At 44.9% G+C, this 27822-nt stretch overlaps 1 long non-coding RNA gene across 1 annotated transcript in view; it reads right to left on the bottom strand.

Moving 5' to 3' along the window:
• The window catches only part of LOC146823016 (uncharacterized), an 88522-nt gene that overhangs the window by 6501 nt on the left and 54199 nt on the right, over positions 1-27822 (bottom strand). The window lies entirely within an intron of this gene.

The raw sequence follows: 27822 nt of genomic DNA, 5'->3' as shown, positions 1-27822 counted from the left end.
CCTTTGTCAAGTGACAGATATTGTGTCCCTTAGCCCCCTACTGTGCTGGATCAAGGTATAGACTCGGAAAGAATTAAAACTAAATCGTTTGATCCTTGTGGACTGTCTGGACCTTGATCAGGTGCTTAAAATACAGTGGATAGCCTATGTGAAGGCAGCTTTTGCCTCCTTAGAGAGGTCTGATATCTTTGATGACCCTACTTGTTTGTCCTCACGAGAGCTGGTCTGTGTCAAAAGGCTTTTTATGGATCAAGCCCTCCTGGATGGACAGCAACGAGAGCTGCAGAAGCCATCAATGCGGGGTCACATGCTAGTGAAAACTGTGCAGGGTACGGAGGCATATCTAGCTGAGGTCTGCCATCAGCGACATAGGTTTCTCCTGGCCAGAATCAGGTTTAATTCACCTTTTGGCATCCCCATGCGGTTGGGCCTTGCCTGATGCTCGGTCGCCCTACGGCTGTGACAGTAAGTCTCCGCTGGACACCCTGCATTTTGTGATGTTTTGTTCCTATTTTAGCTGGCCCAGGAAGAGTTTAACAATCTCCCAGCTGAAGTCTTTGAACTTTTCCCAAGTAAGGCTGGCCTTGGCTTACCTCCAGATGCTCCCCAACAAATGTGTTACCTCTACTGTTTTATCCTTTTTTCGAGCTGTCTTGGTGTCTAGGAGATCGAGACTTGATTAGTCAATGTATTGTTCAGGCTGTGTGGGATATTCTTGTTTTATTGACTGGTATTTTATGAGAAATATTTAAGGATGATTTTATAATAATGTTGGTTGGATTCTCTTATGTATAAGATTAAAGATGTTATGATGATAATGACCCAGTATGGTCAAAATTAGTCCACTGAGGGTCCTCCAAGTTTTTCTATACCTAAGCAGCCTGGTATGTGGTTCTGCTGGCAAAAGGGTACACCCATAAGCCAGAGCATGGGCGAACTGTGGTTTCAGTGTTGGCATTTTGTTGTTTTCCCTGTACCACTTGGGAAGGAGTTTAACAACCATTTCTTGTGCAAAATAGCTTACATGGCTCCTTTACTCCCCCCTATAAGAATGAAGTGAATGGTCACACTTGATACGTGTTCATTCTACATGAGTAGGTGTACACGTGCTGTGTGGAGGGCATCCTTAACAAGGACATGGTGATTGCAGTTTAAAGGCACCTTTTCCCTCCATGTTGCCTAGTGAACATGACCTCCTGTATGTAACTTCCAAGTGTAGACCTTAGAAGCCCACCAGAGAGAGTTTATGATGTTCATATTAAGGCCTGAGCTCTACTGGAAAGCAAGACTGAAAAACATAGTTTTGTTTTTTGTGGCAGTCCTTCCTCTTGATCTGCTCCATCAGCTTGGAATGTCTGACTTTTCACTTCTCCCAAGCACGTCCTTGTGTACGTCTGTGGCTGCTTGCTTTGTCTCGCATAGGGGTTCATCTGAAAAGCATAGAGACCTGTTTTGTCTGGTGTTTTCTGCAGTAGTAAGAGAGCTAATCTGTGATCTCATTCCAACATTTCTAATTTTCAAATTGTTTAGTCTTAGTGTTGTGGCAGTTGTTGGCATTCATAGTACATGGCAGCCGCTACTCTTGTGTGGTGCAATAAATCTACAAGTGGATTTCTTAGAACCACGTCTGAGGAATATATATATATCGGGTTATGCATATTCCCTTGGCCGGTTGCTGCCTGCCAAAACCCTCAATTGACCAGAAGTCCCAGGAACATGTGACTAGTCCTTGTAGTGTCTTGCAAGTTTGCAATGACGGAACACTTTTGACTCCTAATGAACAGTGTAGAGCTATGGCATAATGGCTAGAGTGTATTGAAGTGAAGGAGGATTTAGAATGTTGAGTGCCCAGTTACACACAGATGAATAAAGACATGTAATACCAAGCTCTGTGTGTGCGTAGCCATTGGTGGGTACCCCAGCTAGGAAGACACTACAAAATGGGCTTATGGAGTTGTCCATACCTGAAGAATCTACCATCAACACTGCTGAGTGAGGTAAGGTGCGTGGGAAGGAATACCATTTATTGACGGTTTGCAAAATAAAGGGAAAAACAAAAGCGCCATGGCGCAAAGACAAAATAGCTGCCAGAACGTTCCAGAAGCAACGTTCAACGTGCAACCACAAGGTCTAGCGGAGATGCCAAGTACAAAAAATCGACACTGAACTAAGTTGATTGTCATTAAGCCTGAGAACAAATATAATGAATTGTATCCCTTACCGCAACTTGTGCCATTGAAAGCCAAAGTGTATACTTGGGCTGCATTGATACCCTTAAAAAGTCAAGGTTAATTTGCAGTGACAATGGAACACAAGAAAATGAAGGTGCAAGCACCCATTCATATGCTTCAAGGGACAGCGTCAAGTGCCCGTCTACTCAGCTTCAGCACAGCTGCTGATATGGGACTGATTTCCGTGAACTAAACCATGAATGCTCACCATGAAATAGTCAGTTCCCATCATTATTTTATGGTTTAGGAAATCTTAAGACTACGAAAGTAAAATTGTGTATTAATGAGGATGGCTGTCCTGTTGCTCAAAGACATAGATTAATTGCTTTTCATTTACAAGATTCTGTTGAAAAAGAACTTGAATCCTTACTTAAGCATGATATTATTGAGCCTTCTACTTGTTCAATGCCATGGATTTCTCTTATTGTGGTGGTGCCCAAAAAGGACAGTGAAGGAGCGGTACACATATGCGTTGACATGCATCAGGCAAACAAGGTAATTGAACGAGAATGACATTCAGGTCCACACATTGCTGATATAATAACGCAATTAAATGGTGCAAGGTTTTCTTTTGCCTTTATTTGAATAAAGGTTATCATCAGTTGGAACTTGAAGAAACCTGTAGGTACATTACAGCCTTTTCTACACATATTGGTCTGTTTCGACAAAGAAGATTACGTTTTGGTGTGTCATCAGCTGCAGAACTTTTCCAAGACGTCATTCAATGTATCATACAGCCTGTCATGAAAGCGTTCAATTATAGTGATGACATATTGATTTACGGAGCTACCCAAAAGGAACGTGTAAGGCTCTAACACAAGTATGTAGTTTACTTGCTGATTCAGGTTTGACTACAATTGCAGAAAAAGGTGAATACCATAAGTCAAGGCTAAAATTCTTTGCCCATATCTTTTCTGATGGGGGTATGACACCTAATCCAGCTAAATTAAAATACAAGCACTGTCAAATGCTGATCCCCACAAGATGTTTCAATGGTGCATTCATTTCTGGGCTTGGTCAGCTACTGTTCTAGATATATATGAGACACTGTAAGTGCTCCACTGAGAGAGTTGACAAAAAGAATGTTTAATTTCATTAGTCACATGAATGTGAAAACAGTTTTAAGAAAATCAAAAAAGCCATTGAGAATGCTATTGAAATGGCTTAGTTCAATCCAATACTTACTGAGGTTGTTGTTGGCTCTAGCCAGTTGGGTTAGGTGCTATCCTTGCACCGCACAGCAGACACCTGAATGCTCAAAGGCATTTTGTGGAAAATGCAAGTAGGAGTTTGTCTCAACCACAACGTGCTTACTCACAACCTGAAAAAGAAAGTTTAGTCATGGTATGGCATTTGAATACTTCTGTGTATTCCTGTATGGAAAGCCTTTTATGCTGCTAACTGATCATCTTGCTTTACTAACAATATTTGGCAATCCAAAACCAAGATGCCTTCTCACGTTGAACATTGGGGACTACATTTATAAGAGTGGAATTATAACATTGTGCTTCCTCCAGGAAAGGGTCAGAACCCTGCTGACTACTTTACGAATCTGAGGCTTGAGGCTCGATTGATTGATGTACCACATTGATTTGAGTGCCCCCTTATTATACACTGGCTTCGTTGTTTATTGATATTTAACCGAGGGGACTAGCCGTGTTGATCCCTTCCTCTCCTGTTGTTTTTGATAGTTCAGCAGCGCACAGCTGTGAGAGACTTTAATTTTTATTTTTTATTTCCTCGCCCTCCCTAAATCTGAGGTGGGTTTCTTCCTCACTGCATCATTCCCCTTGAATTCAGACAGTATGGCCTCCCTTGGCCTGACTTTCTCTGACTCTGAGGTGGATGCTATTCTAGCACGCCCCTCACTTTTCGCGGACCCATCCATATCACAAACAGTGACACATGCTAGTGAATGGGAACAACTCTCTGAGTTGAAGAAAAACCGAATCCGCACAATTCTTCATGGTACGATCCTGACGGAGTACTTACGAACCAACACAGCCCCAAGGGGCTTACTAGTTACCAACGCCCCACGCATCTTTCTGGAAGATCCCACATTCAGAAAAGACTGGGCTATGATAGCATGGCACTGTACTAGAGACTGGTTAGTCTTAATCATTAAAACAGCCGTCCGACTTTCTGAGGCGATTATGATTGAGATTACTCAAACTGAAACACAATTCAAAGCCACACTCACTGGTTTCAAAAAAAGACTTGATGAACTTAACAAAGACATCAACGAGTACAAAGACAACCTCACACAAAGTAAGATTAACCAATTTCAGAAAGACCTCAAAAAATTTGAATTTAACAAAGTATACCCCTATGCTGACCCGGCCTTTGTGTCCACACGTAGGACCGAAATGAACTCCTACGGGACAGACGATGATTCCTCAAACAGCAGTGGCTCAAGCAGCGGCAGCATCAGACCATCAAGAAGGGGTAGACAAAGAGGAAGGTCACGTCCCTTCCCTAATCAAGCGCCCTGGGTAAGCTTCCCCCAACAACAAGGTCCTATGGGCCCACAACCCATACCTTTCAATTACCCATTTGGCCCGCAGATGGGTTGGAATCCAGGGTTTACTTCCCCAATGTACCCCCCCAACCCCTTTCCACAGCCCCATTTTTTAGAGAGGGGCCAAAGGGGAAAAGGCCGGCGGAGAGGGAACAACCAAAGAGTACACTGGGTACAAGACGATCCAGTGGGAAACCACACACGGAGCAAACAAGCCCAGGAACTGCTGGCCTCGGGACCGAGCACTTCAACAGCCTGATCGTCAATTTGTCAAACAAGACTTTGACAGACCCTGAGAGGTCGGTTTTGGAAAAGGGATTGGGTTTTGTTCCTTCAGCCCGCCCTGACAAATTTCGCCTTCACTGCGAATTGGCAGCATTTTTTAGGAAGCTCAAACTCAAAGCTTTTTTCGAAAGTCGAGTGAACAATGATAACGACCTGGACGTAGGGGATACCCCCTTCCGACCACCGTCGACTTTCAATCCCCCTCCACACACCATCCCTGTGGAGATCACTACCTTCGAAAGAGCAGTCTTTACTGAAATTGAGAATACTATCAGCCCAAATACCTTTAAAAATTTGAGAGCGGAAGAATATAGAGCGATCACCTCTCTCCGTGCGGACAAAACCTTGACTATAAAACCAGCAGACAAGGGAGGCGCGGTGGTGCTCCTCAATTCTACCGATTACGATCAGGAATGCCTCCGCCTATTGAACGACCGCCTCAACTATACACCACTGCCCAATGATCCATCTGAGGGGCTAAAAAGAGAGATCTTTAATGTGGTCGAAGAGGCACAAACACAGGGTGTCATTACCAGAGCCGAAGCACGATTCCTTACAGAAGGCCCGGGGAAGACCCCCTACTTTTATACACTCCCTAAAATTCATAAAGAGAGAGTCCCCCCACCCGGACGCCCCATTGTCTCGGGGATCGACTCTCTGCTTGAACCTCTTTCCCAGTTCTGTGACCATTTTCTAAAACCTTTGGTCCAGAAATCGACCACCTATCTAAAGGATACAAAGGACCTTCTGAAATTACTCAATAACACGACATGTTCAGAACACACTATACTGGCAACGTTGGACATAGAGAGCTTATACACAAGCATTCCCCAGGACGAAACCATCAGGGTCCTGGAAGAATCTCTAGACTCGATTCCCTGGGAATACCACACAACTAAAGAGTTCGTGTTACAGTGTGCCACTCTAGCCTTGAAGAGAAACTTCTTTGAGTTCAAGGGTCAACTCTTCCTCCAAACCACGGGTACTTCCATGGGGAGTACCTTTGCTCCAAGTGTAGCGGGACTGTACGTCTATGCTTTTGAACAGAAGTTCATCCTCCCTAATTCAAACCCCTATCGCTCTTCCATAGCCCTATGGAAGCGCTACATTGATGATGTGCTCCTGATCTGGCAAGGTAGTGACAATACCCTCCAATCCTTCCTACAATGGATCAATACCCTGAACCCACATCTGAGGTTCACCCATACATATGACGACACTGAGGTTGTATTTCTGGACGTGGTGATAACAAAAGTACGAGGGTCCTTTCAAACCAGGACCTATTACAAACCCACCTCAAGAAACAATCTCCTCGATTTCACCAGTTTTCACCCGCGTCCACTAAGGGAAAATCTACCCTACGGACAATATCTCCGCTTACGTCGGAATTGCACCACCCTGAGTGATTTCAAGAGCCAATCTCAGGATTTAACTACTAAACTGAGTATGAGAGGGTATCCCTCACCCCTCCTATCCAGAAGCTACAAACGTGCAAGAAACCAACCGAGGGATGTACTCCTAACAGACTACACAAAGGATACTACCTCTATCCCACTTACGTGTGTCACCACATACTGTTCCCTTTCTAATCAACTCAAAAAGACCATCAACAAACATTGGGGTATAATCAACAGCGCAAACCGCAACTGGGACAAACCCCTCTTCTCATTTAAACGCGCACAAAGCCTCCGCAACAATCTAGTACACACACGACCACTGCTGCCACGTGAGACCCCAATGAGATCTATAACGGAAGCTTGGGGCCTCCCTAAGGTCACTGGGCATTTCCCCTGCTCTGACTGCAGTGTATGCCACCTGACCACACATAGCAAAACCCTTGAGCTAGAACCTAACAAGACCTGGACCCAAAGGGGTCACACAAATTGCAACACTATGAATGTGGTCTACCTCATTACCTGCCCCTGCGACCTACGATATGTAGGGATGACGACACGAAAGGTGCGACTCCGGATATGTGAACACCGCAGTAACATTAGGTGCAAACGCACCACAACCAGAATGAGCGAACATTTTCTCTCTGCAAACCACACTACCAACGATCTGAGATGGACAGTGATAGAAGAGATATCAAGCGGTTATAATATCCCCAAAGTGCTGTTTGAAAGGGAACAGAGGTGGGTGTACCGTTTGGGGACTAGCCTCCACGGACTCAATGACAATGTCCCTTGGGGTAATATCCTTTAATGTCCCCCACTTTCTTGTTCATCACCACTCACTATAAAAAATACCCCCTATTTTTACCAACATTCTCCACCATCTGCCAACACCATTTGGCCTAGGGGTATATGTCGTCTTAATTGATGACTTCTTAATTGATTACGAATTGGTAATCTTTTTGTTCCATTGCTAAATATTATTCACCACTGGTTGTCCATGCACGCATTACTAGATATCTCTGAATTCCTGCGCGTGCCCATAACATCACTCCAGTCAATTTCACCACCGTTTCTGTACTTAAGCTGAGTTGCACACACACGGGGCTTTGTTTCTGGTCCGTTTAGACTCCCCAGTTCCTGTGCCAATAACGGTCTATGGTATCCGTTTCTTTACTTAAGCTAAGCTGCACACGCACGGGGTTTTGCTCTCGGTCTGTTCAGACCCCCATAGCGCTGGTGCCAATAAAGTTTGACGGTACTTCACACTCCGATCCCTTCGTTGCCATCGCAACTAAGCGCAACGAACTCTCTTGCCTTTTTCGTTTTCGCCGCTCTGATTGGCTCCCTAAGGGCCAATCAGCTAGCGAGCCTGAGCTACTCACCCTATCAGGGTCAAGCTCTCATCTCTCCACTCCACCGGGGATTCATCTCGAAGTCCCTTTTAAGAACACGCCCGCTCAGGGTGCATTACTCTCCGGGCCCGGCAGCAAGAGGCTGTTTAGGCTTAACGTGGGTTGAGAGCAGCAAGGGCGTAAGTAATACTAAACCGCTCCTCAACCAACAAGGTAAGCGATTTTCCGCTTTCTCACTCGTTCGTGATACTGACACGAACTCTGTCTTTCTTCCTTCTCCTCTTTGATGCAGGGTGTGCCATTTTGCTCCTACCCCCCTACCGGGACCCATGAGGCTTCCAACGGACAGGCCTCGTTGTAAGACCCGTCCCCTTTTCTTCTGCATATAAGCATCGCGTGCAGTCAACTCTATCCCTAGCGCGATTTTACGCATTGAGTGTCACCACTACATTTCACCTGCGTTCCGATCATTGACTACTAGTCACTACTGAGAGGACGACGAACCGTTGTCCTTACACCGATATTCTACTATACCTAGGTGCACAATTTCTCACAATTTACTGCACCTGTGGTAGACTTAAAGGCACTCACTTGTCCTTTGAGCACATCAGTTTTATTGTGCTGATCCATTGAGCCCGTTTTGTGTGACAGACATTAATAATTCTTTTATGTTTTGTCTTTTTGTTTGTTTGTCAATTGTAACCATCAGAGTAAACTCGTTCCTCTCCCCATATTAACCTATCTGGCGGAGGTCACACTATTTAGTGTGCTTTTTTTGATTTTTCACACATTAGCCCACGGTTGGGTGTACCTTAGAGCGTGCACACCACCGGGTCTACGCACATCCCCCCCTGGTCCTGACGAATGCCCGATTAACAATCTCTGAGGCAGAAACATGTTGACCGCCACGGAGTGAACCAGGTCTTTTATTTTTTTGACCCTCACTCCTTTTTATTCCTTGCCTTTTAAGCAAAATTAATAAAGTTTCTTTTTTGACTTAATTGGTTATTTTAAATTCACTTTCCCCACACAACCAACCCAGCTCCGCAGTAACCTGGCGTCGCAGCACACTGGGATGACATTCGGTCGTCCCAGTGGAAGCCCGATGATGAAGCATGTCACCGACCAGGTTGGTGAGTGAGGGCTTTTCATACCCACTGGGTATTATTCTGTTGTTGCCAAGCATATTCCAAATGAACATAACGGTTCACAGGGAATCTGAGGCTTGAGGCTCGATTGATTGATGTACCACATTGATTTGAGTGCCCCCTTATTATACACTGGCTTCGTTGTTTATTGATACTTTTCCAGAGTGCCTATTACGGTCCTGGCACTCCATCCAAGTCAGCTTAAGGTTGTATCAACTTCATCGTAAAATCAAACACAGCAGCTGGCATTTCGTAGCCCAGATTATCACTGCCATGAGCCACAATTGTGACATGCTAAAGTTGAAAGATATAAATACACATCAGTCGTGGAACCAGTGCACTCAACTTCTAACCAGTGAAGGTGAATATCACAAATACAGAAATGTCAAAGATGATATGTCCATAACTCAAGAGGGAGTTATATTGTGAGGGGCGTGAATCTTGAGTCGGGAGAGTCTGCGGCAAAAAATTATTGAAGTGGCCCACGAAGGACATAGGGGAATCATTGCCACAAAACGAGCTCTCCAAGACGAGTCTGGTTTCCGTATCTCAACGAGTGGGTTGAGAAGAAATTAAACCATGCTATGACAATGTGTGCTTTTTGAGGAAAAAATAATTTTGCCTTTAGGCAATTTTTTTCTATATTGCCAATGGCCCAGAGCTACCCCAAAAACAGTGTTATAAAAGACAAGATGAAACACAAGTTTCCACAAAGTCAAAAGACTGTCAGCCAATGTCAGATCTATTGGCTTTGCCAATTCTTGCTATATGTTGTGGCATATGCTTGGAATAAGTTACAAGCTGGCAGAGGATTTGGCTGAATTTCAAGCAAGGCTTCTTCATTCACAGGCTCACTGGAAACCATCACATGGGGCAACTTAGCTCTGAGGTCACTCCACAAAGGATGGCGAAATACTGAGAAGTGGCTATTTAATTACCTTAAACATTCCCAATACGTTAATATTGTTCACCTACCCCGCATGCACCTTGCTTTAATGGGACAGAACATACAGTTACATTATTTGGCAAAATGTTAGATACATCTTTTGAGACACTTATTACACGTCACCTAAAATAAGTATTAATAACATAAGTAGGTTACTGTTCTGGCATCAGATCGCAAGAGTTTCAGCGAATGCGATTCCTGAGAAACAGCCTCTGACCATATCTTGAGGGAAGCAGACACTAATTTTAAGAACAAAGGACAATAGGGATTTGGGGGGCAGCCAGCAAGGGAGGTCTGTTCCCCAACCTATTTGGGTGGGTGGTATGGCATATGGGGGCAGTGACAAACTTGGGTGGTGGGTAGGGGGCTTAGGGAGGCATTTTGAACAACCTTCCGCCATTTAGTGTTGAGGTAACGCGGCGACCCAAAATGAGTAGGGACAGTTTTATGGTGCGTAAGGTGGTAAAGTGACTTAGATTAGGGAGGCCCTCCGCTTGCTATTTGAGGTGGGTCAGGAGGACCTTCTGGCAGGAGCAGCAGTCACAGAGGAGGGAAGTGGTGCATTGGCATGGCCTGCACACTGCACGTCGGCTGTGGTGGCACAGTAGTCTTGACTTGTTTGTCACATGCCCAAAGCTTTCGAGGACGGGTGAGTGGTGGTGCAGTGAAGGCGCCAAATGGGAGGGAGTTGAGGGAGCGGGTGGGGAAATTGACCTGCTGGGAAAAATATTTTTGAGAGACTTGTAGATAAAGGCCTCGGGGCAAAACAGTGTGTGGCAGGGGTGCATTGAAGTGTACTAGTACCCATGTTGAACATGCCGCGAGGTCTGCAGACCATCACGTGTGAACCAGTTCAAGGGCACCTAGAGCAGGGGAGACAACGGGGGCTGCCGAGAGGTGCCGGGAGGCTCTAAAGACAGGGGGTGCAGACAAGACACAGAAATTAAGTGGCAGGAAATAAAAGCCTTGTGGGCAGGTCTGGAGCATATGGAAAGGACAATGAGGGAGGTAGGAGAAGGGGGGATACAGCAGTGAGGCCGGACGATGAAGAAAGTGGGGCCAGGCCCCTTTCGCAGGGGTGGGCTCAGGCCAGTGTGCAGGCAAGGGTTGAATGGAGCAATGGGGAGGAGGCGGACAAAGGGATAGAGGGGGAGGTAAGTGACCTGGAAGACTCCTTTAGTTTCAGGGAGAGGGCGTTGTGTCCTATTAGAATGTATGAGAGGAAGCTGTTAGACAGAGTGGCCGCTAAGGCCAGTAAAGGGGTGCTCAGTATGGGCGCAGGGGGCAGAGTGGTGGAGTGGGAGAAAACGTACACTGGGAGAACACTTCATGAATTGGTTGAAGCTTCGGCGGCATGGGAAGAGCAAAGGCTTGAGGAGGAGAGGTTCATGGCAGGGCACTGGTTGTGGGTTGCCAGTGACAGTCAGGTCAAGGAGCGGTGTAGGGTGGCCACTAATACACTTGGCCTCAATGCTGATGATTCGGTTGCAGGACAGGGAGTTCCAGCAGACCTGAGAGAGGCTAGTGGGGCTCATGTACCTTGGGGTGAAGAGACAATAAGGTCATGGACGACACACCCGAAGTCGGCGGTGAACTATGGAGTGGAGGAGCGAAGACGGTCTGATGGGGCCTCTTCTTAAGCACAGGGAAGGTCTGGTGGGGCTTCCTTGACAGCGAAGTGGGGTAGTTCTGGCATGACCTTCCAAAGGAGCACGTTGTTGTATGGGTATTGTAGTTTATGTGATGGCAATAACATGTATAACAAGTTTGTAATGAAATGTATTAAATGGAATGGAAATGTGTCATAATGTAGTGTTCTGGAAAATACACTGAGATCTTTGTAAAGGCACAGCTGGTGATTGGGCGTGGGTTTTCACGCTGTAATAAAGTCCTTTCATTTCAGATTCATTGGAGTTTCAGTGCCTTTACTGAACCAAATATGGAACACATGGGATAGCAGTTGCTGCAGAATTGATGGGCCCCTGAAGAGGTAGGCGGAGCGGTGCTGCATGGGAGGGGTCGGTGACGGGAGCCATATTGAGTGGAGGAAGAGACCTGGCTGTGTTGCTGAAGGCCCTGCCTGGTAGGGCAGGGCAGTATTAACAGAACCTTGTGGACTATCTGGGGGTTGCTGGGGACCTCCCTCCTTTGGAACTGGGTGTGAATTGGCAAGCCTGACTCCCTGAAGGGCGGATGACTCAGGGAGTGAAGTGCTGGATTTGAGATTGCCTGGAAAGACCTGCCTGTGTTGACTCTGTTGAGGCCTCAAACGATCGGCGGGGGCGGGCGGGAATGGCTGCCCCATTGCTCCCTGGCCCCCGCCTTGGCCGCTTGTGGACAGTTTATGGGAGGCTGCTAGTGCTGCAGGTAGCTCTTGGACCCGGAGTGGTATACCCCATCGGAAGCTATTGTTAGCAGCAGCTGCCGTGGGATTGGTGAGGTGCGGGAACTAGGTTGGAGGAGTGACCGACTGGAGTACCTGGACATGTGAACGGTGGCTGAATGTTGTGAAGGACAGAGGCTGTCCTGACGGACGTACAAGGTAGGACAATGGTAGTGTCTCAATATGAGATGTTGAACTTTGCTGCCCCCATTGTTGAGTGGGGCGGTGTACCCCTCTACTCCTGCGCTGGAAAATAATGGTGTGGAGGCCCTGATGACTAGTTGTGCGATCTTGACACTGCAGGGTGGTGAAATACGATATGCCTGAGACCCTGCGACTGACCCTGAGTTTAGCAATGACTACGGGCTGCACATGCTGTGGTCCAAGGGGGAAAGGACCAAGGCGCACACAACCGGGTCCTGACTACTTACTGCTGGATGTTTCTGTCATGTGAAAAGATAAAGCTCCTAAACCCACACAAGCCAACAAAATGGATAATTACACTAATGCAGTTGCGCCGACAGGGCACTCAGAGGAAACACAAGTCTGTCCCGCTGAGAGCATTTGCGAGCACCCAACCGAAGGAACCCACGCTGTCTGTCCTCTTGGCAGCCATTCAGAGCATATGATCTGAACTGGTAACCAAGATAGATTCAGTGGCCATTGATGTTACCATACTGCGAGTGGATCTTTGAGGTGTGGTAGACCGTGTGACCACCACAGAAGGAAATGTAGCAGAACTCCAAACAGAGGTTGTGACCTTAGGAGAAAGTGGCTTAACTCCAAAAGTTGAATCTCCAACTTGAGAACTGAGTTGAAGATGCTGAGGGCTGAGCGCGGAGAAATAACCTGCATTTCATAGGATTCCCTGAAAGGGCAGAGGGACAATCAGCAGAGTTGTTTCTAGAAGACTGGCTTGGTAAGATCATGTACCCTCAGGATCTGTTAAAGTTTTTCACGATAGAGTGGGCGCATAGGGCTGTGGCACAGCCTCCAGGCCCGGTTGCACCGCTACGGGCCCTTATTGCTCGGCTGTTTAATTACAGAGACAAAGCCGCAATACAGCAGTAGGTGTGAGTGAAGGGCTCACCGAACTTTGAGGGCCACCCAATATCCACATTTCTGGATTACACCCTGAGGGTCCAAGAACAATGACGAACATTCCTAGTGATTAAGAAAAGACGGCATGATCTCAATCTGCGATACAGCCTGCTGTTTCCTGCAAAGCTCCGGGTGGTCCACTTCATCTCAACTGCAGCTGAAGCTTCAAAGTGAGTGGATATGCTGCCGGATGTGCCCTCCCAGAGTTCTGGGAGAGATTGGATTCTGACCCCTTTGCCCAAACGCAAGTCCTTGCGTCAATGAAGTAACACTGTACACCGTGCATGAACAGATGTAAGTGCCAAACAGGGACGAATAGAGGTGTGCTCTGACAAAACGCTGCGAGACACAGAGGCCCTGCCGGTGTCAAAGGGGCAGCGTCTAGACAGATTAAGTGGATTTGAATACGGTACAGACAGTACGGATGATGGCCAGCCCTGAGGTGTCTATAGTGTGAAGTGTAAGAGCTGCTGGGTTTGTGGGGGCCGAATGGATTCCTAGAGTGGGAGGGTGCCTGACCCTCCAGGGATCCTAATGGATGACCGTGTTATTGCCTTTCTTTCATGTGGGTCCTGGCCCCTTTTAATCCTCCTGATACTGGGCATGTGGGGAGGAAATCATTTAAAACACGCTTCTGCTAATTGTACGGTTGATGTCTAATGCATGTATGGCAGTATTACAAGGGGGTCTACTCGTGTTTAATGTGATACATGTCTCCTTATTTTCCCATTATCAAGTTGGGATGAGGTATTCAGCCCTACTATTTAGGGACCAGGAGTCAACTGGGAGCATCGGGATTGTGAGAATATCTTTCTCTGCGCCTGTTGTGAGGCACAAATCCCTAGCTTAGCATAGTTTTCTTAATTATTGTTTGACTTAACTGCAAGAGCAATGTTGGGTGTGGGGTGGGACCTGCAGGTTGTAGTTTTGCTAGTTGTAAGGTGGGACGGGTTAGTTATACTGCCCATGGGGATGGGGAGTTGAGGGAAGGGAAAGTTTGATTGTTTTTTCTCCACCTTAATGGGAAATAGTACAGCTCAGGCATATGGATGAAGAGTGTAGTGACAGGGCACTGTTGGTGGTGAGGCTCGAGTGATGGACTGGCCCTAACTGATAATTGGGATGGCTGAGGTGACATTCAAAATCTTGACATGGAATGTCAGGGGGCTGGCGCCACCTGGGAAACGCAGAAGAGCGCATGCTTATCTTAGGAGATATCACACTTCAGAAGCCTTCCTGCAAGAGACACATGTTTGGGGAGACTGACTCCCTGCCCTGCATATACGTTGGAGGGGTCAATTATGCACTACGTTGCACTCGGGGTGTGCACTGGGGGCCTTGATTTGGGTAGCGCCATGTGTGCCCTTCCAATACAGAGCAAAAAAAAAGCTGGAGCAACATTCCACTCCATCCGGACACACAGCGTAAATTCCACATTATCTTCACTCAAATACTCCACCAAATTATCCAAGTTATCGTGTTTTTATTCAGCAAATTCCAAAAGTTCACTTTTTATCTCCACAGTTATTTCTGTCACATGCAGGGCAGTATGCGTATAAAAGCGTTTCTGATGCCACAGATATGCCCATCCAGGCCTTTTTCTGGGACATGACGATTATACATCAAACATTCTTAAAAGTGGATCACATAAACCCAATGCATTTCGAGCTTTTGATTGCTCTTCCTCAGGGGTTCACTGTAAACATTAAAACAATAACATTAGTTCATTGTTTTCAGACCACTTAAAAACAGCAGGCTTTAAAATAAATACCCATTAGCATATTTGACTGAATGTCTGACGTTATCCCTCTAAACACACAATTATATACTCAACACGTTATACCCAGAGAAACCCTCTTAGCCATTATATGTTTAACCTTTGCTCTATGTCCCCAATTATCAGTATTTCAAGATGACTTATCCCCGTGGTTCACCAAGTACACCTAAATAGATCATACCTTCGTGCAACATTGTCATGTTCTCTTTCAAAGGCGTATTCACCTTCTAACGCCCAACGGTAATGAATACCCTCACGCTGTTGCGCCTATTTAAAAAAACGTGCACTTGACTCCACCCCTCCCTTTCAACCAATCCCGTCACGCAGACTACCTACATGACTCCAATTCCCAACAACCACTATTGAAAACACCTGATATCTCGCTAACTTCTGGACCTCTCTACAAAACAATCTAGTGTGCCCCGCCCACCCTCGTTTGTCAATTACACGTCAGTAACATATTTAATCTATACATACTATATTGTGCACGTGGCAATCCTTTATGAATTTCTCATTGAATTACTGCCCTGCAGCCAGGTTGCACCCTAAAGGAGAACTTTGATTAAACAGCGCACAAGTCACATGCATAAATTCAACAACATTCAAATTATCAACAAATACGGAGAAGCACACCCTTAATTGAAAAGATGATCCAGCAAGGGGTGTTAAGAGAAATATTGAGCAGCCCATGTAATTCACCGATAATGGGGCTGAAGAAACCTAATGGAAAGTTCAGAATAGTACAAGATTTGAGAAAGATTAACAAGATTGTTGTGCCATGTTGTCCGATTGTGCCAAATCCATCAGTGATTTTGTATCAGATTCCTCATGATGCAGAATGGTACACGGTAATTGATTTATGTCATGCTTTCTTTTCAATCCCATTGCATCATGACAGCCAGCCGATATTTTCGTTTAGATTTGGAGAATGGATTTTGGCATGGTGCCGAATCCCACAGGGGTATACAGAGAGCCCCTCAATATTTAATCAATTGCTAAAGAAATCTCTGGAAAGTCTGACAATGCCCGAAAATTCAGTCTTGGTCCAATATATTGATGACCTACTTGTGGCATCAAAAACACCTGAAGCTTGTGAAGTAGATACCATTGCATTGCTGAATCACTTGGCAGATGGAGGATTAAAGGTATCTCCAGCAAAATTGCAGTTCTGTAAGAAAGAAGTCCAGTATCTGGGACACAATATTGAGAAAGGCCTGAGAAAAGTGACTATTGACAGAATCAAAATCATTAGGGGAATGAGAGCCCCAATGACACAAAGAGAGGTGAGAATGTTCCTGGGAATGGTGGGTTACTGTCGTCAGTGGATAAGTAATTTTTCCCTGATTGCCAAACCATTGATTAAATTGACCAAAAGTGAGGTGAAAGACCCATTAGAACTAAACCCAGAAGAAATGGCTGCATTCAGAGAACTGAAAGACAGACTTTGTGAAGCTCCCGCCCTAGGGATGCCTGATTATGAAAAGGAATTTGAATTGTACTGTAGTGAGAGAAATGGATGTGCACTTTCAGTGTTAATCCAGAAACACGGACGTCTGAGAAGGCCAATTGCCTATTTCTCAGCAACTCTTGACCCAGTAGCTGTGGGTTTGCCAGGTTGCCTGAAAGCAGTAGCTGCTACTTGCAAAAGTATGGAACAAAGTGAGGGAATCATAATGGGATACCCTGTACGGGTATTTGTACCTCATGATGTGGCTATCCTTTTAACAAGGAGCCGGACACAGTTCATGTCTCATAGTCGGCTGACTAAATATGAGAAAGTCATTCTTGGTGCAACCAATGTAAGTCTGGAGAGATGTGTGAATGTGAATCCAGCGACACTGTTGCCTGATGCTGAATGTGTGGGAGTGAGAAATGATGTTGATCATGACTGCCTGGATGTACTTGATTACTGCACAAAACCAAGGCCAGACATAAGAGATCTGCCACTGCCTGAAAGTGATCATGTGTTGTTTGTGGATGGATCTTGTCTGAGAACAGATGAAGGAGTGTTGAGTGCTGCATATGCTGTGTGCAAAGTCTCAGAAGTTGTGGAAGCATCACCCTTGAAAGGAGTTAAATCCGCTCAGGTGGCACTGACAAAGGCATGCAAGATTGGGAGGAGTGTGAGAGTGACTGTGATGACTGACAGCCAGTATGGCTTCGGAGTTGCCCATGATTTTGGCCAGCTATGGCTACAAAGAGGTTTCCTGACCTCAAGTGGAACTCCCATAAAGAATGCTGAAGTGGTTGTAAAACTGCTAGAGGCGATACAGCTGCCTAAAGAACTAGCAGTTGTAAAATGTGCTGCTCATGGTCATGGTGACGATTTTGTAACAGTTGGAAACAAGTTTGCCAATGACATAGCACAATATTGTGCAAGGAACAATCACTCAATTAACAGGAGCAAAGAAAGGGAAATGTCTTCTTGTTCATTAATGTTTACTAATGAAGTGGGGACATGGGAGGAAGTAAAACAGCTGCAGGACGAGGCAGAAGATGATGAAATGAGAGATTGGGTGAAGGCAGGTTGTGCACCTAGAGAAAAGGATCATGTGTGGGTCTACAGGGATGGAAGACCAGTCATGCCTAACAGCATGTTATCAACAATGGCAAGGATGTATCATGGCCAAGGACACCTGGGGAGGGATGCTATGATAAGAGCCTTTAAGCAAACCTGGTACAGTCCAAAGTTCAGACTTATAGCAGAAAGTCTCTGCCAGAGATGTCTGATATGTCAGCAATTCAATCCTGGAAAGAAAACAGTGGTGAGCCTAGGAACAATAGGCAGAGAGGGGGGACCCTTCACAAGAATGCAGATAGATTTCATTGAAATGCCCCCAGTCAACAGGTTGAGGTATGTCCTGGTGGTGGTCTGTTTGTTCTCAAGGTGGGTGGAGGCGTACCCAACAAGAAGAAATGATGGGATAACAGTGGCAAAATTACTGTTAAGAGAGTTCATCCCAAGGTACGGGTTCCCAGTAACCATTGAATCAGACAGAGGAGGACATTTTTATAATGAAATCATGGGTCTAATTTGTGAAGCATTGAGTGTACAGCAGAAGTTGCATTGTGCTTACCGACCAGAGGCTTCTGGGGTTGTTGAGCAGATGAACGGTACTATCAAAAACAGAATTGGCAAAATGTGCTTAGCCACAGGAATGAAATGGCCCGATGTCTTGCCTCTAGTCCTGATGACCATTAGGTCTACTCCAGACAGAACAACAGGTTTGAGTCCACATGAAATTATCATGGGACGTGCTATGAGGCATGCATATGTACCAGTGAACAAGCTGATGACTATAACTGATGACATGATTTTGGATTACTGCAAAGGCCTGGCTGACGCAGTTCATTCTGTGTTTCACCAGGTTGGAGAAGACGCCACCACACTTGAAAAGAAACCAGCCCATGATCTGAGCCCAGGGGACTGGGTAAGGATAAAAGTCCACAGAAGAAGGAATTGCCTGGTTCCAAGGTGGGGAAGGCCAAGACCAGTCATCTTGACCACAACGACTGCTGTGAAGTGCGCTGGTGTGAAGAATTGGATACATGCACGCCACACACTGAGAGTTCCAAATCCAAGAGATGGTACTGGAAAAGAATACTTTGAAGAATCAGACTCCAGTGATGATGCAGACAGTGAGGCAGTAAGAAGGAAAAAGAATCCTGAAAGTGGGGAACGTGAGTCAAGAGATGCTTCATCCCACCAGAAGAGGTTCTGAAGAGAACAGTGCAAACTGCAGAAGCGAGCTCAGACTCAGAAGAATTGCCTGAGGTTCCAATTGACAGTGATCAACACAAAAAGAAAGAAAGAAAAGAAAAGAACATTCCAACAGAAGAGACACCTGAGTCACATGAAGGAATTGGACAAGTTCCACCTGAGATAAATATTGAAGAAAAAGGGACAGACAAAGACAGAGAGGGACAGATTGCGGAGAAACCCCGAGGAGGTGTAGGGAACATCAACAACAAGCTAGGTGAAGGGACAAGCAGACAGCAAGAAGATTGCGTGTCAGAGACCCGAGGAGGGACAGAAGTAGGGAAATCTCAAGTGGTGAAAAAAGAGACTGTTGTAGAAAAGAAAATTGTTGAAGAAAAGGAAGCTGTTAACCAACCAGTAGCAACTGAAACAGAGTCTGATGAAAGTGACAATGAGATACATGGAGGACGAGTTCTGAGAAAGAGAACTTGGCTTGGAGAAAGAAACAATAAAGAAGGAAAGCAAAAGAGAAATGCTAAAGGAGATCTTTGGCCAAATAAGATAAAGAGACTGAGGTACAGACTGACACGAGTTAACTCTTCGAGAGCTGAGCAGGTGAACGAAGTGTCAAGTCAAAACCCAACCAAAGAAGAAGAAACAAAGATACCTGAAAGAGCAAAAAGAATAAGAAAACCAAACCAGAGGTACAAGTCACCGGAATGGACGTATGTGGCACTGCCTGAAGAAGGAGAAGAGGCGGACAGCCAAGGAAGTCCAGAGGAGGCTTTACTGAAGGAGGTTGCAGAAGAAGAAGCTGTGGGAATCCTGAGAGTTATCTTGTCCGACATTGGAGAAGAGACGGATGTTCAGGACCTGATACAGTTTGATGATGATGAAGAGACAGTGAAAAGTGATGAAAACCCAAATTGAGTAAATCCAAGGAAAATCACTTGGAGAAGAGAAGAAGAAGTAGTACTAAAATTAGTAGAGTTTAATAATCTGGTGGGTACTTGCTGCCCTTAAAAGTTCAGTAAAGGAGTAGAAGAGGCTAAGTCAAAAGACACGGTCAAATTAACAAGATGGCTAACACTGAGAATAAAAGTAGATGTACCTTTCTGAAAAGATGGTGCAAAATGTGCTGCTGCTGTACAGGTTTATTAATGCTGCTTTGGAGCGTGCTTGCTCTACTGATTTCATTTAGAGTCACTATAGACACTTTAGAAGGTCATACTGAGAACAAGACTAATATAGGGAAGAGTCCATTAAAAGTAGTTCCAACTAGAACTAGTAATGTACATATACATAAAGATAGGTCAATTAACGATTTTTCTAGCAATGTTTTTTCTAAATTGTTGTATGAGTACGTAAAGACAATGGAAGTAAGGGATTGCTACGTCTGCATGCAATTACCTGCCTCTGTTTCGGAAGGAGTGACTTATCATCATCTTCCGGCTACGTATGGAATTTCCTGTAGTGTGTTGATTAGTATTTTTTATCAATTAGGGAAGTTAGATTACAATATGTCTAATGTAGATAATATTCTTGGGCAGTTGCCTATGAATAAAGCACTGAATCCTGCAAAGGATGCTAACACTTTAGGTGAGATTTTTCTAGAAACCAAAGAATTAACCTTAGACTATGTTTTTAGAAACAATTTAACTTGCAAATTGAAAGGAGAAGAGAAGAATTTTCTAGACATGGTTGAGAGAAGAAGGTTGAACATGCACAAGAAAGCAGAAGGGCATAAAATGAGTGACACAATGTGGGATATTGAGAGAGAAAAGGAGTTGAAAAATGGAGCCAGTCCAACCATGGCTATAGATGCCCCACAGAAAGGGAAACTGTGCATTACCAGGAAGAGATCCCAATATGATTATTATTTCATAGGGACTAGTGAGTGCCATGATACATACTTTATTGCAACCGGATGGGGATTTAGAGGAGGAGAAGATACAGTTTTTCCGGGAGTGTATTATATTTGTGGGAACAAGGCTTTTTACCGTTTTCCTGACCATTGGTTTGGTACATGGTATGTTGGCCTGGTCTTTCCAAAGATTTTTCACTTGGATAGAGTAGATGATGCTGAACATTCTAACACATTAACACGCTATAGAAGAGAAACATGGACAGAAATTGTAGGAGATATTTTTGGAGCTTTAATTCCAGCAGTGGGAATTTCTTTAAATGCATATGGCATTCGGAAGCTGTCAACAGTGGTAGATCGCTTGTCAACAAGCACCGCTGGAGGTTTTCTTTTGGTTAATACAGAAATGGTTGCTTTGCGTGCTATGGCAATGCAAAATCGACTTGCCCTTGACATTCTATTGGCAAAAGAGGGTGGAGTCTGTGGAATGCTGAAAGTTCAACATTGTTGCACTTACATTCCTGACGAAAGTAAAGATCTAAAAGTTTACATCAAAAATATTACTGATTTGCATGAAGAATTAGTACCACTGGAAGCTGAAAGTATCTGGACTAAAATGGCTAACAAGATGATTGCTATTAAGAATTCTGTAGCTAAGATAGGTAGTACCATATTTGGTAAGATATTATTTCCATTAACTTGTGTAATAGTTGCATTATTGATCCTTAGATTAGGATGTATGTGTTGTAGATATAGAAGAAATAAAAAGAAAATCACAAAAGAAAATGTTAAAAAGAGACAAAAGAAATCAGAAAGAGATCCACAAGAAATAGAACTAGAAGAGCTAAGAGAAAGCATGTATATAGAAACTAAAAAGGAAGATGAGATGGAAACTAGGGTCTAAAAACAAGAATAAGAAGACATTTCAAATTCTTCCCAAAGGGGAACTAAATTGATTTTTGGGTTTTTTTGATTTTTGTGGTGATTATTATATATCACCAAAGGGGGGATTGATGGAGCAGGGTTTTTACTTTAAAACCGAATACCTGTTTCATTTTCGCATGTTATAACTAAAAGTACTACTGATTAATTATTAAGTATTAAAAGTTTGTCAAATGTTGACTAATCAACCTTATTAACAAGAGAATTACACGTGGGAATGCTATTGCATGGCTAAATAACAAGTGAACTAAGTTGGTGAGCAAACTGACAGAAAACGATGTTGCTTATGTGATGTTATGGTGTTTGCGCTTATAATTAATATGCATTAATGGCTTCTGATGTCACAAATGGCTAGATAAATACACACACATAAGGGTATTAGCAGGGGAATAACACTGTATAATCATTTCTATGCAGTAATTCTGTTTTATGTCTATTTTGCTTTAAGTTGTCCATTGTGGCCTGCCACAAAATGGCCACCACCCGCAGCCTGCATTGGAGTTGCTGGAAATTTACAGAAAGGCTTCGCTCTGCCTGTGACCTTGCACCTCCGATGAACTGAAAAGCCATAAGCATGATGACAAGTCTGGGATATCTGCCAAAAGCCCCTGAAAGACGGAAAAGTTGATACGAACTTAGTGTGAACCCATTTTTGCAACATATTCACCTCGTAGAGACATCCGTAGATGTTGCAAATTAGTCATGGACGTTCAATTCTGCTATTCATTAGTTGGGACAATCTATGTGTGAGAAACTCCCGTATAAAATCGAAAAAGTACCAAGATGACATTATTTCCGCCATTCATCCGTTCTGAATAAAGAAATGTTACCTTTTAGAATGTAAATTTTAATATAAATAATAGTAGACTAGAGAGGTCTAGCGCCACTTCTTCCCGAGCTGATGATGCGAGGTCCCTATGCTGACGGAGAGGACGATGACTCTACATGACGGCAGAAGACGCTAATATTTCTACAGAGGACCGGTTCTGACTTAGGATCTGACATTTAGACAGAATAGGTCAATATGAGAGAAATGAAATTTGCATTTAATTGGCTTTTCTTGAAATTTTAGATAAATGAACAATCTGTTTGAATTCCTGTCTCGGGTGATTATTTCTGGTCATGTTTATTGATTTTATTGTGTATTCTTTGAAATGTATTTTGCTAGATCCACAGCAATCAGCTGGTCGCATTGACCTCAAAGTATAGGCAGATTAGATAGAGCATATGTGAAAGGTGTTTCTCCTTTACAGGGCACGGATAGTGTGATTTAGGGTGAATGTTGGTGTAATGGGCCCCACCAGCGTATGATGTGTGTGTGACTGTGAAATCATCCCGTCCGTGGAAGTAGAGGGGATTCGGAAGCTCTGATCTGCACCACAGCCAGGTTGCACCCTAAAGGAGAACTTTGATTAAACAGCGCGCAAGTCACATGCATAAATGCAACAACATTCAAATTATCAACAAATACGGAGAAGCACAAACAGAACAGTTTTACTTTTCGGACTTAATAACAGCGCTGTATAACAACTAAAACAGCACGTTATCACATTAGCTTTAAGTCATGTTGTGAAAATGCTAATATAGTATGTATAGATTAAATATGTTACTGACGTGTAATTGACAAACGAGGGTGGGCGGGGCACACTAGATTGTTTTGCAGAGAGGACCAGAAGTTAGCGAGATATCAGGCATTTTCAATAGTGGTTGTTGGGAATTGGAGTCATGTAGGTAGTCTGCGTGACGGGATAGGTTGAAAGGGAGGGGTGGAGTCAAGTGCACGTTTTTTTAAATAGGCGCAACAGCGTGAGGGTATTCATTACCGTTGGGCGTTAGAAGGTGAATACGCCTTTGAAAGAGAACATGACAATGTTGCACGAAGGTATGATCTATTTAGGTGTACTTGGTGAACCACGGGGATAAGTCATCTTGAACTACTGATAATTGGGGACATAGAGCAAAGGTTAAACATATAATGGCTAAGAGGGTTTCTCTGGGTATAACGTGTTGAGTATACAATTGTGTGTTTAGAGGGATAACGTCAGACATTCAGTCAAATATGCTAATGGGTATTTATTTTAAAGCCTGCTGTTTTTAAGTGGTCTGAAAACAATGAACTAATGTTATTGTTTTAATGTTTACAGTGAACCCCTGAGGAAGAGCAATCAAAAGCTCGAAATGCATTGGGTTTATGTGATCCACTTTTAAGAATGTTTGATGTATAATCGTCATGTCCCAGAAAAAGGCCTAGATGGGCATATCTGTGGCATCAGAAACGCTTTTATACGCATACTGCCCTGCATGTGACAGAAATAACTGTGGAGATAAATAAGTGAACTTTTGGAATTTGCTGAATTAAAACACGATAACTTGGATAATTTGGTGGAGTATTTGAGTGAAGATAATGTGGAATTTACGCTGTGCGTCCGGATGGAGTGGAATGTTGCTTCAGCTTTTTGATATGTACTCATATACGAGGCATTTGGGGAGGCCACGTTTCCGAGGCTGCACGCTGCAACAATTCTAAAATTATAAAATGATCAAAAAAGCATGGTGAAATAAGAATCATATGAAGAAAAATGGTGTGCACATGGCAATCCTTTATGAACTTCCAATACAGAGGACATGTGGCGGCCGCAGAGGGCTGCTTCGAAGTTCTGGCTAGAGCCCTAGGTGGACAAGATATCTGTCTCATGAAGGTATATGCACCGGACACTGATAACCCACAGTTCTTTGCTGAAATGGCATCGCCAGCTGCCCTGTTCCTTGCTACCGATATGATACTGGTAGGGGACTGTATTTGTGTACCCGAGGACTGGCGTAGATTAGAAAAATACACCTATACAGCCCATAGACAACGGCTCCATGCTGAGGGGGATAAGACGGGAGCCATGTTGGCGAGGCTGACGAGATAGTAGGACACCTTGGAGCCAATTTTAGCACTGGAAGACTCGAGGGGACAGTCAGTCACTTCCCAAGCACCTATTAATGAGGCAATGCAGACTCCTCTTGAGAGTGCATATGCTGCAGAAGGGATGACGTCAGGCCAAGACTGACTGGACTTTCTAACACATTCCTCCGCCTAAGTCCGGAGGAATATGCCATGCTTGAAGCAGACTTGACCAGGGAGGAGATTTTAGCATCCCTAAAGTGTCAGAAGACGGCGAAAACCCCAGGGGGTGATGACCACCTGGCAGAATATTATCATAAGTACTCCGACTTGGTGGTCGATAAGTTACTTGGGGTGTACAATGAGGCTTACCAATTAATACGTCTCCCGGACACTATGCGTGAGGCACTAGTTGTGCTTGTGCCTAAACTGGGCAAGGCGGTATAGGAAGTGGGGTCCTACATACCCCTAGCGATGTTGAATGGTGATATTAAGATACCGAGCAGACTGCTTGAGGCCCAACTGCTCCCCTGCCTGCCTGCTGTTATTCATGAGGACCAATGTGGATTTAATCTCAAGCGAAGAATTATGTATAACCGACATAGGCTCTTTCACATCCTTCATGCACTTGGGCTGCGAGATGGCGCCTATGCGTTAGCATGTCCTGACATAGAAGAGGTGTTTGACTCTCTTTTATGGCAATATAAATGGCAGGTCTTGTGAAATATGAGCTTTGAACCTAGGTTTATTTAATGGATTAATTTGTTGTATATGGCACCAAGTGGCAGGGTCCGCATGGGTAGCTACGTTTCAATGGACTTCTCATTGAGCCGTGGCGGAAGGCAGGGCTGGCCTCTATCGCCGCTGCTATTTGCGGTGGCGTTGGAGCAACTGGCAGAGTTGTTGCATTGCAGACTTCATAGTATGCAGATGACGCCATGGTGTACCTGCAAGAACTGATTGATGGGCTGCTGGTGTTGTTGTCGACACTGTCAGAATGTGCGGTGGTGTCTGGACTCTCTGTAAATGCCCAGAAATCCCAGCTCTTGCCCTCGTGTCATTTGACTGTGGACTGCTCCCAACACTGGTGCTACCATGGAGTCCAGAAGGGGTGCGTTATCTGGGAATGAGAATTGTCATTGAGAAGCAACGATTTATCGTTATGAACTTTGGTAGGGTGATAACCGGATTGCGTGCGACGGTCTAGTTCTGGAAAGATCTCCCACTTACACTGATGTGAAAATTTGCCCTAGTTAAAATGATAGTACTACCTCGCTGCCTCTACATTCTACATGGTACACTTTACAAGATCCCTAGGCAGTACTTTAGGGAACTGGACAGTCTCCTCATTGACTTGCTGTGGTCTGTGAAACGGAAGAGAATAGGGCTACACGTTGCAACAAGCAGGGGGCATTGAACTCCCTAACATGGAACTTTATTATATGGCAGTCCAACTCCAATATGCGGTACACTGGTTTGATGACGGAGATAATTGGGGGAGGAGACTCCTCCCTGAACCGGAACGACGCCGCAAGCTCCCAGAGCTCCTCATGTGTGGGACGCATGTTCTGAGCACCTGTCCTTACCTGAACATCTACTTCGGATTGATAAAGTCCTGGAGGTGATTAAAGCCAAGAATGAAGACCTGGAGGCCCACTCGAGGCGCAATATACTTCGTATTGTTGGTATCCCGGAATCCACAGGTATAGACAAGATGGAGCACTTTGTCGAAACCATGCTACAAGACCTATTTGGTGAGGCTCTGTCACCAGTTTTCATCGTGGAGTTTGCGCACCCCTCCCTTGAACCCCGGTCACCTCGAGGAACCACAGCTCGCCCAATAATCGCAAGACTCTTAAACCACAAAGACTGAGACACAGTCCTCTGACTGGCCTATGAGGGTGAGGCACTACAATATCACAACAACACTATATCTACCCCAACTTCACTGTTGCAGTTCAGGTGGCTAGAATGGAATTCCTACCTGCTGTGGCTGTTGCAAAAAGTTGAGATCAAATATGTTCTTTTATATCTGACTAAACTGCGTGCCCCATCTGAGGGAAGACCTCACCATTTTATTGACGCAAAGGCTACTCTCAAATTTGCAAAGAGCATCACAGCCAGAAAGGGCTTGCCCCAGGATCCCTGCTGTTCCATGTGGATCTCTTCCCCCCCCGGAGGGGATAGTTCTAGTCACCCAGTGAGAGCATTATATTCTCCTTGCCACACAGACTGTTTTTCTGTGTTTTCCCTGGCCGCTGGATTGTATGATGCGTGGCGGCGGATGGAGCCGCTGCTTTACAACTTGGGTGACTTTCACCACTTCAGTCAACCAGTCGACTATTGACTGGGGAGTTCAATCGGCTCTACTGCGCCTTCAGGGATATATCCCACATGTTTTGATTTTCCTTGGAAATGGGTTTTATTCAAAGATCTCTGCCATTTTCTAGGGAAGGTGTGGGTGGGGGTGGGGGTGGGATTAGACTTTTCTGTATGTTGCGTTTACTTTCCTACGCCAGAATCGCACATTGCTCGCAAATACTGTTTGTGCGCTCTTTGCTGTTGGCAGACCGCACTCAAGCCTCCTGTCTCTTCTACATGTCATTCACTGGCAGTATATATCCTCCCATGTTTTTAAAAGAACTCCATCTAACACACAACACGACTTCCCAACTGCGAGCGCGATGATGCTCAGAAATACACACATCCCTTTACTCCAACTATGCCAGTGGAACCGCTATACTTATTAGGAACAACACGCCCTGGCGTCTTACTCAGGCTAGATGTGACACGGAGGGATGATAGGTCCTATTGGCTGGCACCCTGTTCCGACACCTGGTCATACTGGCTTCCATTTAAGGCAAAAACTCAGACTCCCTGGAATTCTTCTCCGAAGTGTGGTGACAGATAGCCAATCTAGGATCAGCCGCTGTGATATGGTGAGGGGACTTCAATGTGTCACTGGATCCCAGCCTAGACCGCTCGGGCGCACCCCTCCGGCCCCACCCTGGAGCAGTCACACAGCTACTAATGCTGCTTAGCGATAAATGCCTTGTCGATGTTTGGTGCTGCTTGCACAACAACTTCAGGGAGGGTACGTGTATCACATCGACCCATAACACCTGGTATAGAATAGACTATTAGTTGACCTCTCGTGACTTCCACACATGGACAACTGGGATTACACATCTTCCTCGCATACTATCTGACCACACACCAGTACTTTTAGAACTTTATCTGCCCCTGGCCACCTCTCAAGCTTTCACCTGGAGCCTGTCGGCCGGAGCG

This window comes from Triturus cristatus, chromosome 5_2 (genome assembly GCF_964204655.1).
Source record: "Triturus cristatus chromosome 5_2, aTriCri1.1, whole genome shotgun sequence".
Taxonomy (NCBI): Eukaryota; Metazoa; Chordata; class Amphibia; order Caudata; family Salamandridae; genus Triturus; species Triturus cristatus.
Note: the sequence above shows the minus strand (reverse complement) of the source record. Positions and strands in the feature narration are given on the sequence as shown.